Below are 13,596 nucleotides of genomic sequence, written 5' to 3'. Positions count from 1 at the left end.
TACATTGAATAAAACTGAAAATGATTTATTTTTGGTTATTAATTGTATTTACTTTTCGGTCAAGCCTCATTCATAAATTGATAATATTTTTACAAACTATGTGTGTCACAAAAAAACCGGAAAAGAATATTACAACTTGGTTTGAACCTGTAGTAATTTATAAAATCTAGTGTTTGCTAAATATTTTCGTCATAAATATCTATATAAACTGTAGTTTAGTAAAAATTTATCAGTGATCATAGTGATTTAGTACGTTTTAAAGTACTGTTGTTATTCATCAAGTCGGATTGTGATCTTGTAATTAGTGTCGCAGACTGTGAGATTCTTATATTTAACAGTATTTTTTGGCATTTCAACATAGACGAAGAAGAAAAATTATGGAAGTAGCATTTACTGGGCTAACGACCGCCATAGACTGGTTTAAGTGATCACTTTACATAGTGTAACATTCACCAATTCTACTGATGATTGACAAACACACTACTCAAATTCTCAAACTCAAATGCTTCGGGTTTGATCAATATATCTAGAAGTTTCAAAAATTTGAGTAGTGTGTTGCCAATCATGGGTAGAATTGGTGAATGTTCCACGTGTGTAAAGTGATTGCTTAAACCAGCCTATGACAATCGTAAGCCCAGTAAATGCCCAGACTTCCATATCACCTATGTTGAAATGTCAATAAATAATCTAATTTATTTTACAACATTTTAACTGTTTCCAAATGTGTTACTTGTTCACAAATCTGGATTATCTCCAATTAGTTATTTTTTACATTATTTTTTGATATAAGAAGATAGATGAAGAAGAAAGAATATGAAAGTCTGGGCATTTACAGGGCTTACGACTGTCATAGGATCCTATTTTTAAACCTGATCTACCTGAAAGTGATATAATCTGTGATAAAAAAAAATTGTTTTTCAATGCTACATATAACAGGTAAATTTTGGAAATACCTTGTTTATTGTTTGAGAAATTCAATAAATATCTCTGTTTTTAAAACATTATTCATTATTGATTAAGATTAGTATATACAGGGTGGCACAAATTTAATCCCCCTATAGGAAGATGTTATAATTTTTGTAAATGGCGTCGTACGTCAATCATATTTGATATTTGTGAACTAGACAGCTGCAATATACTAACGGATTGATAAAACGGGCACAAATGGGTATCAACACTGGCGCCAGCCACTTGACGGACAAAAAAAATTAAAGATCTAAATATAGATTTCTATAACTCATTTTTTTATTTAGTTAAAAAGTTATTCAAAAACAAAATTGGATGATTAATTTTGTGTCATTCTTAATTTGTTTGTGTACTGTAGCTGTCTAATTTACATTTTGAAATTCAAACCTCATAATTTAGTTATTAACCACTTCTGCGGTCAACCTCTTGGAAAAAGTGGGTCAAAAATAGCCAACTATATGTACATGTATGTTTTTTAAATTATATTTTGAAAAACAATCAATCAATGTAAAACGTGAATAAACAATATTAATAATAATAAATAATAAAACCCTTATCTGCACCCGAATGGTGCATAGGGCACTGTGTCATATAAACGCAGTGTTACCTTGATCGTTTACACATGAAGGAAAGGTGATCAGCCCTCCGCTTCAGGTACCAGTCCATGGTAATATTGAATAAATATTGCAGTGAAAAAATCACTTATATTTATTTTACCCCCCTTGGGAATCGAACCCGGGACCTCCAGAACGGTAGCCGAGCGTGCTGACCATTACACTACGGAAGCAAACAATATTAGGAAAGAAAAAAACAAAGGAATAATGGATATATGTATCTAGACTGGTGGGGGAATGACCCGAGCAAACCACACAAGGGGTTTATTTGAGAGAATGGAATTGTTTAGGTTAATATTTTATTTCAGGATTTATATTTTATTTCAGATTGAGGGGATTTAAGTACATTCGAACTTCAGTCTTCAGAAAATGAATATTTTCAAAGATACACAGAAAACTCTCCAAGCCTCATTATTCATTTTGCTGAGTATAACAGATGGTAAAATTCTACTTAATTTGTTATTTGTCACAGTATTTTAAAGATTTGTTTAGTGTTATTTTGAATTTAAAAAGTATATATAATATTGAAATTAAAGTAATAAAATAATAGCTCAAGATATCATGTTATTAACGTATTTTATTCATATTGACACATTGTTGTCGGGCGGTTTTTTCATCAACCCCAACCCTTATTATAATCAGACAGTCCGCCGCCCAACTCCGATGGACAATGTTTTTTGACATCTCTCGTGCTCCACCAAAATTAAGCAAATAGAAAGCTTTTAAGCGTCTACCGCTCTTTAACAATAGTGTGTAAAAGACTCTTTTAAGCGTTTCCCGCAAACAATTTGTTAAATAAAACATTACAAAAGTTTACTTACGTAAAACATTACAAAAGTTCTGTAAAAATTCGAGTTACAACAAAGTTCTGGATTACGTAAAAATACATTTTAACAAAAAAAAAACAAGTTACGGGGAAACACACATATTTTTATTACACACACATATTTTTTTTTTAAATCATACGAATATTATATAATACGGAAAATTATTTAAAAATTTACACACCATTTGCAAAAATATTAAACTAAGTGTAGGATGTAAATAAAAACACAAAATATTGCATTTCAAAAATTTATTTTGTCTTCTTTTCATTCGGTGTTCATGCAAGTAATATATTTTATACATACATAAATTGGTTGTGGGTTTGGTTTTTAGTGGTATTTGGAATCCGTTGCTTCCAGTGTAACAGTAATAATAACTCGGCGTGTACCAGTCTGGAGTTGGTTGGGAAGAATCCTCTCTATCCGATGCCATGTACCGGAGACTTCGATGGAAAACAACCATTTTGCAGAAAAATAGTTATAGAAAGTAAGTGAAATTTCACACTGTCAATATTTGCAAATTTGCCAGTTTAAAAATCAAAGTCAACATCAACTGTGAATTAATATATATTGTCCATTGAAATGTATTACAGTTTACAGTTGATGTTGACTTTGGTTTTTAAACTGGCAACAATGTTTCTAGTTGACAGTTGATTTGTAGTCAGTACGTTTTGCCATTTCACCATAAATAGACTGATATTAGAATAGTTCTTGCAAATTGTACAAATTTATTTATGTAGATGATATTGATGTGACAGAGCTGTGGTTTCAACAAGATGGCGCAACATGTCACACGGCGGGTGCCACTATTAATTATTGCGGGAAATTTGAATCCGTATACCTCTAAAAAACACTTTCTATTTGCCTTATTTATATAGAGACACTTTTCACAAAATATCGTCTCAAGAGAAATTTATCTTACTTACTTTACCTCATGAATGTTCTTTATTTGAACTTGATTTTAGTCTAAATTTAGGATCTAAATACTGATCTTAATCAATCAATAAATTAGACTCCATATAAAAAAGAAAGCAGGAAAAGATTTTCGATTTATAATTGAACTATAATGTTCTAGTTATGGACCCGAAGAAGAACAGCGAATCGAGAACCATCCGGAGTTGTGGGTGGATTCCGTACAAGAACCCTTGCTACAGTGCGGATAACGACGATCATAATGAGAGGGTTTGCCAATGCTTTGAGGATGGATGCAATTCTGCCGATGCTACAACATTTTCCTTATTCATGATTCTTCTATTACCGACATTACTGGTGGTGCGAACGTATACTTAGCAACAATTCAGAAAAGAAATATGTTATTATTTTAATTTAAACTTTTAGTTTAAATCCATACAAAAGTTACGTTATATACATATGTAATTTATTTAATTTTTCATTAATATACGAGGATATATAATATACATTTGATTAATAGATTTATATTATCCACTGACACTTCGTGATGGAATTGCATTTTTAGTTTATTATTAGATTAAAACCAATATTTTTAGCTTTTCCACTTTTTTTATTTGACCAGCAAAACGAAAACGACGAAACCCGGTCGCTGGTCAAATAAAAAAACTGGAAAAGCTAAAAATATTGGTTTTAATCTAATAATAAATTATATTTGATTACTTTTAATTACGATAATGTGTGTGTATGTGTATGTGTGCATTTGTGTATTTTTTTCACTGTATACTATTAACAACATAAAACTATTTCAAAACGTCTGAAACACTTTTTTCTGTTTTAGCTCTTAATAATGTTCTTTATACACTGTTGTATTAAGTAAAAAGGTATTAAATAAATATTGCCAAAAGCAAAATTGACGTCATAAATATTTTATTTTATTCATAAAACTATTTTCCTACTATACTCGTATATCAATGCTTTCACACAAAGGTCATGTATAGCTTAATCAGGAAGCGAACGAATAACGTTTAAAATCATCAACCGATTTCAATTTTACATATTTATTATAATCATACATTAATTTTGATTTTGGCTATCTGTAATGTTGTAATGATTTATTTACTTATTTAAAAGTATTTAAAGTCATGAAATATGATACTTCTACAAGTAAAATATCCTTAGTATAGCGTTACGTAATCTCATTTGCAGACATGAATTTTTTTGTTCATTTATGGCGTGTCAACGTCTTTACGTTTATGTACCTACCTACTTGGGAATCACGCTTCAGACGCATTATGAAATCACGTAAATTAAAATGACAATATCGCTTAGCTTTCACAGTTGTCTTTGCAACGATAAGTTATTTCAAATATTTTGAAAAGAATTTTGTATAAATTTTGATGAAACGTACATTTTTAGTCAAAATCATTACTTGTAAGTGTAACTTGGTATTGTAACAAGTTGTAAGTGTAACTTGGTAACGTTGTACACAACGGAGTTCTGGTTCCAACCCTTACGTATGGAAGCGAAGCATGGAGTTGGCAAAAGAAGGATGAAAGCAGACTGAATGCAGTCGAAATGCGATCCCTAAGACGAATGTGTGGCAAAACGATGTTTGATAGATGTTCGAATGATTAAATAAGGAAAGAATGTAAGGCTGAGATAAGCATTATCGATAAAATTAAGAAAGGTGTGTTGAGATGATTTGGACATGTGGAACGTATGAGTGAAGAAAGAACGGTTAAACAAATTTATGAGGCGAATGTAATTGGAAAAATAAGCAGAGGAAGACCGAGGAAAACTTGGCACAATCAGGTATGTCAAATACTTGAAAGCGGCCGGGTCAGGAGTCGTAATAATCGTCGAGTATGTATGAGGAGAGCATGAATGTAGAAGAGGCAAAGAATGTTTGCAAAGACAGAGTGGTGTGGCGTTTGATTCTCTCTGCCTATCCCTGTGGGGAAGCGGCGTGATGGTTAGTTAGTAACTTGGTTGGCGGTTCACCCAAATTTATGCCCATATTACTCTTAGAAAATTATTTATATCTTAATTGAATAACCAATAAAATGAAATGAACAATCAAATTGCAGTTTTATATGTTGAATTTTTTTAAGAAAAAAACATTCATAGATTTGGTTTTATTTAAGCGAATAACACGAATCCTATTATGCAGCTGTACAAACAAGAAAAAATGATTGAATATTACTGAAAATGCTACAAAATACTGTAAATTGATTAACGTATTATTTCAATAACTTTTAAAACCAGTGTTTCAAAAAAAATCCGTACCTCTCGTGTTCCGTAATGTTCTCAAAAAATGGTTATGGTTTATTTCATATAGTTAACCTACATACTCAGTACCTAAGTAACTATGTACCTTCACAAAATAATCTAACCTACAATATTTTAAATGAAGATTACTTGCATTTGTTATTTTTGTATTAAGAAATGAACAGTTTCTTTAAAAAAAAACAAACATATTTATTTTGACGTTTCACGGATAATGAATTTAAGAACATCAATGTTTAACGTTGTTATTCTTATAATAATATCCAAAATATCTAAAGGTAATAAATAATTCTCAACATACTCATTGTTTTTTATTTTTATTTTTTTTTTATTCATTTAATATATTTACATTTTTATTTATAACATAATAACATTTGAATCATTTATACATATGGAGAACTTTTATATTTCGATTCGGTGTGCCTCTCCATAAAAGAGTCTGTGCTCTTGTGCTTGGAAAGGGACTTACACTCGTGGTTTAATGTTATATAATAAAATATAAATAGTTTTTATTTATATATTTTTTTAAAGATTTAAATGTACAGAGTTTTAATTTTTTTCTTAAGGATTTTTATATCATCTATTTTTTTTATTTCTTTAGGGAGTTTATTGAAATGTTTGATTGCCAAATATTTGAAGTTTTGCTGAAATTGCTTGGTGTTGCATTTTGGAGTAGAAAAATCGTTTGAGAATCTAATCGTTTGAGAATATATAATTGATTAATTGAATATATAAAAATAATTGAATATATGTAATATATAAAAATAATTGAATTGAATAATTGAATATATAAAAATCGTTTGAGAATATATAATTGAATCTCGTTAATCAATTACAAGCTTCAACACGACCGAATAAAAATGTTCAAAATTACTGCATTTTAAAAGCAAAGATAGTTTTTTGGGACCATTAATAATTATCTACATATACTTATGTAAGTAAGAGGATATAATAAAAGACGTACTAAAAATTAATAATAATCATAATAATAAAACCCTTATCCGCACCCCAATAGTGCATAGAGCACTGCGTCATATAAACGCAGTGTTATCTTGATCGTTTACACATGAAGGAAAGGTGATCACCCCTCCGCTTCAGGTACCAGTCCAGGGTAATATTGAATAAATATGACAGTGAAAAAATCACTTATATTTATTTTACCCCCCTTGGGAATCGAACCCGGGACCTCCAGAACGGTAGCCGAGCGTGCTGACCATTACACTACGGAGGCGGACAATTATTTAAGGTTAATTATTATATTTTCGACACAGTCACAAGTTATTACAGTTTCTTTTTAAAATTTATTTTGTTTATATATTTTTTTATTCTTTAATAATAGTTAGTTCGATTTTAGCAAGGCCATTTGTTTTAAACTGTTGTTTTTGTTGTATTCAGTACAAGCGTTAAAATGTTACCAGTGCAATAGCTACGAGCAATCACAGTGCCTGGATCTTCATGAATTTGGGCCCAAGAAAATAGAACCCACAGAGTGTAATGAAAAACCAGACCACGCTCCTCCCGATAAGGAACTGGGAAAGCCGTTCTGCAGGAAGAGTTATTTTAAATGTAAGGGTGTCATATTTTATCAATTTTTAAATTAGAACATAGGTAGCCAAAATATTAGCGCGGTGAATAATTTAACACGGATTTTTGTCCATTATTTGTCATATCATATCTTTGCGTTGCATTTTATTAAAGTTTACACCTAGTGTTGATCGCTTTTAAATATTTGTCGGAGTCCACGTTCACCCATCACATTAATATAAAACAAATTAATCGGAACATGACTAGAAAGTTATTTACATTTCTTCGTATTAATAATTACATTATTTTCTGTCCATTAAGAACCGTATTGTAGAATCTATGTATCTGAGCTGACCACATCGAGTCTCGCCAAAGGATGTTGGGAAATTTATATGAAGTACAATGAAATTATATTATATTTTAGGTTTAAGCTGCTAGTCTACACTGACTATTTGCTTCGGATTATTTAAATAAATTTAAAAAAAACTCATTTCGGTAAACTTAAATCTTGGATATTTTAAGAACGGTTCAAAATCCTGACAGTAATATATAAGAAATTTATTTTAAACCGTTTCTTAACACGTTGACTGCCATGAAAATTTTCACTATTCCGGTTGAAATAGCCAATTTGATTTAATCATGTTACATATATTATTAAAGACTTAAACAATAGTACAAAATAAAAAATCAATAATATAACTGAATTATTGTATTTTCTGACAATTTAAGGCAGACCTGATTTTTTATTCTCTTCCTGATGCAATATATTCATATTTACACTGTTCTGCTACGAGTTTCCTCGTAGCTGTACAAATATGGCAAGTATTGAAGGGATGAAATGACTCGTAGTAGGCGTCCTGGGCAAGTAAACAACCTACGAGATATCTCGTAGTTGGCAGTCAACGTGTTAATATTTGCGGTAGAGTGGGTTCGAACCTATAAAATCAAAATACGACACTATCCAAGGGACTGCAGCCCGACTCAAAAATTCTCACAGGTCTAATTTATTACTAATGTTTCGCTGATTTTTACTAAGTAACGTGATGTGTTATTTTCAGTTTACCATGGATATGATGTTATATTTACAAGGGTGTGGAGAAGTTGCGGGTATATGAAGCATACGGAAGATTGCTATAAAAATACCGAATATGAAAAATCCATTACAGTCTGTCAATGCTTCACTGACGGATGTAATAGTGATCGACGCATCGGACCTTCCTTGCTGACCATAACAATGGCTACTTTACTTTTACTTACTTATAATCATACAATATTAAAAAATATATTTATTTAGGATTAATATAAATTTACATAATTAAACAAATATGCATTTGCAAATTATTATCCATGGACCATACATTTTTTTTAGTTTACTTAAAAAACTAATTTGGCATATTTGTTTTATAATAACAATTCACTACAAAATAGTAACAGATTTTACTGTGTTGTCTTGCCTTGCTATACAAAGAAAATTCAAGGTCGAGATAAATATTATTGACAATATAAAATATAGAACTTCTTCGACAATAGAACACAATACGTTTTTATTACATTTTAATAAAACGTAATGTAACAAGATCTGTGATGCTATATTGAACGCAGAGTACAATATATGTATTTTTGTAAAAATCCATTAAATATGTATGTATATATATATATGAAACTTATAGTACCTACTACCTACACATATACGTACTACGTACATAGGTACATGATGTTTACTAGCTACTATCTGACACTCGTAACTCCTATCTTTCGAAAATAACGCAACATGTCAAAAGTTTATCGCCAAATTGTTTGTCTAAATATTATAAATTATTTCATAAATATCCAGTAATTTCAAACCATATTTTTAGTAAGAAAAATATTAATTTTAGAATTTGAAAAAGTTAGTTTTTGGTACATCAACAATTTACATGACTTCTCTAAGGCCATCTTAGGATCTTTTACCCAAGATATCCTGAGTTTGCATGTAATTGGATTGGGAACAACAAATTGAAGATTAATATGCTTTGTTTAAAGTCGAGATTTCCATGTTCTAGCCAGTGATTCCCAAACTTTTTTTACATGGTTTTGACTATGAAAAGGAGGCCCGCGAACTCCTTTTCACAGTCAAAATTTGCCCACGGAAGACTACATAAATGCATAATAGAAAATTTACAAATTTAACTTTGATATCGTAAATTATTAATGGTGACATAACTATAAAATATAAATAAGACATTTGGTGAAGAATGTCAGTTTCCAAAGATAGCAAACAACAATTCTTGGAATTTTTTTCTTCTTCTACAAATCCAAATTAAACTAAAACTAAAGCTTCGTTTCCAGGTAATGTTGACTCGTCAAGCTGTATAGAGAGTTCAGATGTTTTTAAGTAGTCACATTAAGAGTTTTCTACACACTGAGCCATTTTGTCCATCCTTCTTCGTACAATATAATTACTCAGTGAAGTTATTTTTATAATGTAATAGGTATGCTGGTTTGTGCAACACGGTACATTTTACCTCACTTACACCTGCTAGAATAAGGGCCATTATCCACTACACGGAATTACACGTAATTTTACCGTCCGGCACGTCAGTTAGCGTTTTAAAACAATGATTGGGTTGAATTGGCTTGTGCTCTTGTCCATCTTTCTTCGGATCGGAGCTCTTGATCGGTGTGTGAAAACGTTGCGCGTAAATTCGATCACGCTAATCTATCGTAGTCGCTTTCATTTTTCAAAACCGGACTGCCGGACGGTAAAAATCTGGGTAGTGGACAAGCGCCTTAAGTGTACGGCTTTTCAGACTTCGCAATCATAAAAAAAGTGTCTCTTTTTATATCAATTCTTGCGCAGACCCCTTGCCGTTGTTCAGGGACCCCCAAATCAATTTTTCCACGAACCCCTGAAAAATCCCAGAGAAAAATCCCCTTTTGGTCCGTATCACTTTGGGAACCACTGCTCTAAACAATACAATTTTACGGTAGTACAATGGTTGTAAATAGAGTGAACTGGTACCATTACTACACGTAGTTACCATTACAACTACATACTCATATGCCCAACCGTGTGACATAATGATAGGAAGCTAAAACTATTCTACTTTTGAACTCTTTCCACTTTACATCGTGTACATGTATTATTTTTTAAATTAAATTTCTATCCTAAAATGTCATCTTTGCAAGTTAAAAATTTAAAAATTTAAAAAAAAATCTACGAATATCTTTCAGATTCGTGTTTTCAAATACTGAAATTTATACAATGCTGACTATGGTTGAACATCCTTTGGACTGGCCTGCAAGTTTAAATTTAATTAATTTCTTTGTATTCGTATGGCTTGGGATACCGAAAGTGCCGTGTTATTTATTTTATTACTTCAAAAGGATTACTTATATATATATATATATATATATATATATATATATATATATATATATATATATATATATATATATATATAAGGGTCCGCCAAATAACTTTTTTTTTTTTAAAACAGGGCGCAAAACATCGAGTGTAGCTTCGGCTGTGTGGCACGTAGCGCCGTCCTGTTGAAACCAAATGTTGCCAATATCCTCCTCTTCAATTTTTGTGAACAAAAATCCGTTCAACATGGCCCGATAACGATCGCCATTGACTGTAACGGCCACTCCTTGCTCATTTTCAAAGAAAAATGGCCCAATTATGCCTCTGGACCAAAATCCGCACCAAACAGTGACTCGTTTTGGGTGTACCGGCTTTTCAATGTATGCGTGCGGGTTTTCTGTGCCCCAAATACGACAATTTTGCTTGTTTACATACCCGCCAAGATCAAAATGAGCTTCATCCGAAAAGATGATTTTTTTGGCAAAATCGGCATCTTCTGTAAGTCGATCGCAGGCTCACTCAGCGAAGCGAAAACGCATTGGATGGTCAGTTGGCTTCAACTCCTGAACCAATTGGACTTTGTATGGCGTCATACCAAGGTCTTTATGCAAAATTCGTCTCAATGATGTCTCCGAAATGTTCAATTGTTGAGAACGACGGTGAATTGATGTTGATGGCGCTTCACGCACACTTTCTGCCACAACATCGATATTCTCGGGTGTACGCACTGTTTTTGGCTTTTCACGCTTTGGTTTATCGATGAAGATGCCAGTTTCTTTCACTTTTTTCACAAGATAACGAACATACGGAGCTGACGGTGCTTCTCTTCTTCCAAAAACCGTACGCAATTTTCGCACACATTCTGCAACATTACCATGATTTTCAAAGTAATGTCGCAATATTTCCCAGCGTTGTTCAAGCGTATACACAACCATATTCGCTTAGCGGAAGGATAAAACTAATTATCTGTCAAATCAGACATGAGCTAAGTGTTACCATTCACGAAATAAGCACTAGTTAAAAAAAAAAACTTTAGATGGCGGACCCTATATATATATATATATATATATATATATATATATATATATATATATATATATATATATATATATATATATATATATATATATATATATATATATATATACATGTTTGTAATAGAATATAACATAACATTTAAAAAAAACCTTTGTGTCAAATTACTATATAAGTATAAGTATATCATAAAATTTCATTAAAATATTGCTGGTTTCGACGCAAACGGCTCTTCTTTAAGACAAATTAATATTAAAAACTGTCTATGTAAAAAAATAATATTTATACAATGCTGACTATGGTTGAACATCCTTTGGACTGGCCTGCAAGTTTAAATTTAATTAATTTCTTTGTATTCGTATGGCTTGGGATACCGAAAGTGCCGTGTTATTTATTTTATTACTTCAAAAGGATTACTTATATATATATATATATATATATATATATATATATATATATATATATATATATATATATATATATATATATATATATATATATATATATATATATATATATATATATATATATATATATATATATATATATATATATATATATATATATATATATACATGTTTGTAATATAATATAACATAACATTTAAAAAAAACCTTTGTGTCAAATTACTATATAAGTATAAGTATATCATAAAATTTCATTAAAATATTGCTGGTTTCGACGCAAACGGCTCTTCTTTAAGACAAATTAATATTAAAAACTGTCTATGTAAAAAAATAATATTATGCGATTAACTAATAAATTATAAGTGTTGAGAAAGAAACGGTTTGATTCGAAACCGGTCGATATTATAATGAAGATATAATCGGATTTACAGTGATTTTAAACAAACTTATCGTATTTGTGATTTATAAAATAGAAAATCACTAAGTAAGTGTTTCAAATATTGGTTATGTTTGTAGAATGTGATATGGTTAAGCATCTCATGTAGTGTGTAGCTTATACCCCTAGAGAAGCCTTATCATCTATTAATTTTTGACTTACATAATTGGATTCGGAACAGTGCATAAATACTCACTATAGTAACTAAATAGTTCTCAACCCATGTCGGCGGAGCCAACATTACGCATCATGTGTGCACATAATAGTTATTGAGAAACAGAATCTATATAATCATGTCATTGAAGTAGAAGATTTTTCGGATACATTTGAAAAATTAGGTTAAACGATTACTTCCTAAAAAAATACTTCTATTGAATTTGTCAATCTACGGCGTCTAACGTAACACGATTATCTGGCTGTGTTCAGTGTTATTTACGTTAGCGTACATATAAAACGTATTATACTTAAATTTGGATAAATCCGATATTAACATTTTTTGAAAGTATTATAAGAACAAGTGTTTATACATTTTTTATGATGAAATCGATCAAAATAATTGCTTTCCAAGTTTGGATTCTTTTGTTCTTTTGCCAAACTCAACTATCGAAAGGTCTGGAAACCTTTTTATCATTAAATACATACGTTTTATAAATTTAAATATAGTTCATATTAACTTTTTATTGTATTTTATTTCAGTGGAAGCGATTAGATGTTTTCAGTGCAATAGTAATAACAACTCTGGGTGTACGACTTTGGAAAACTACAATAAAAACCTTTTCTTTCCAAAGCCATGTGAAGATTACGAAGGAAGAGCAGCTTTCTGTAGGAAAACTGTTTTGCAAGGTTAGTTTACAATTCATAATTACTGTGAATACTCATTTTTATAACTGTTTTTGTTCTTTATTATATTTTTTGCATTTCACAATATATTATAATTACAAGTATGAAAAAAATATATAATATTAATACAAAAAAGATCCCACAAAGGCATGGCCTGTGTGTGAGTTTACATTTTATGTTAGGTTATAGTAAAAGTACTCTGGCAAGAATACAATTGATATCAGAAATAAAATTAGGTTAAAAGTGCTAATACAAATAAGTATATGATTTTAACAGAAAATAAGAAATCAAAAAGATGAAAATGAAAAAAGTTAGCAATGCAAATATGTACTATACGTTTAAAAGAAGAAGGTACTTACATGAGTTTTTTTAAATAAATAATTTAAACAAAATAAAAAATTAAATA

General features: G+C 30.5%; 2 long non-coding RNA genes across 3 annotated transcripts; both read left to right on the top strand.

The window, feature by feature from the left end:
• Positions 1 to 213: 213 nt before the first annotated feature.
• LOC148304313 (uncharacterized) lies at positions 214 to 3,619 on the top strand. 2 transcript variants are annotated; one of them, XR_015838372.1, is made up of 4 exons: positions 214 to 316; positions 1,908 to 2,019; positions 2,739 to 2,891; positions 3,480 to 3,619. It is a non-coding gene; the product is annotated as an uncharacterized LOC148304313 (long non-coding RNA). The 2 variants fall into 2 exon arrangements; XR_015838373.1 differs by lacking the exon at positions 214 to 316 and adding an exon at positions 880 to 936.
• Positions 3,620 to 5,768: 2,149 nt separating this feature from the next.
• LOC148304312 (uncharacterized) lies at positions 5,769 to 10,388 on the top strand. The gene is made up of 3 exons (XR_015838374.1): positions 5,769 to 5,880; positions 6,998 to 7,168; positions 8,185 to 10,388. It is a non-coding gene; the product is annotated as an uncharacterized LOC148304312 (long non-coding RNA).
• The last annotated feature ends 3,208 nt before the right edge of the window (positions 10,389 to 13,596 follow it).

The sequence above is a fragment of the Brachycentrus maculatus genome, unplaced genomic scaffold (genome assembly GCF_059751285.1).
Source record: "Brachycentrus maculatus isolate JH-2025_06_01 unplaced genomic scaffold, ASM5975128v1 h1tg000326l, whole genome shotgun sequence".
NCBI classification, from domain to species: Eukaryota; Metazoa; Arthropoda; class Insecta; order Trichoptera; family Brachycentridae; genus Brachycentrus; species Brachycentrus maculatus.
Note: the sequence above shows the minus strand (reverse complement) of the source record. Positions and strands in the feature narration are given on the sequence as shown.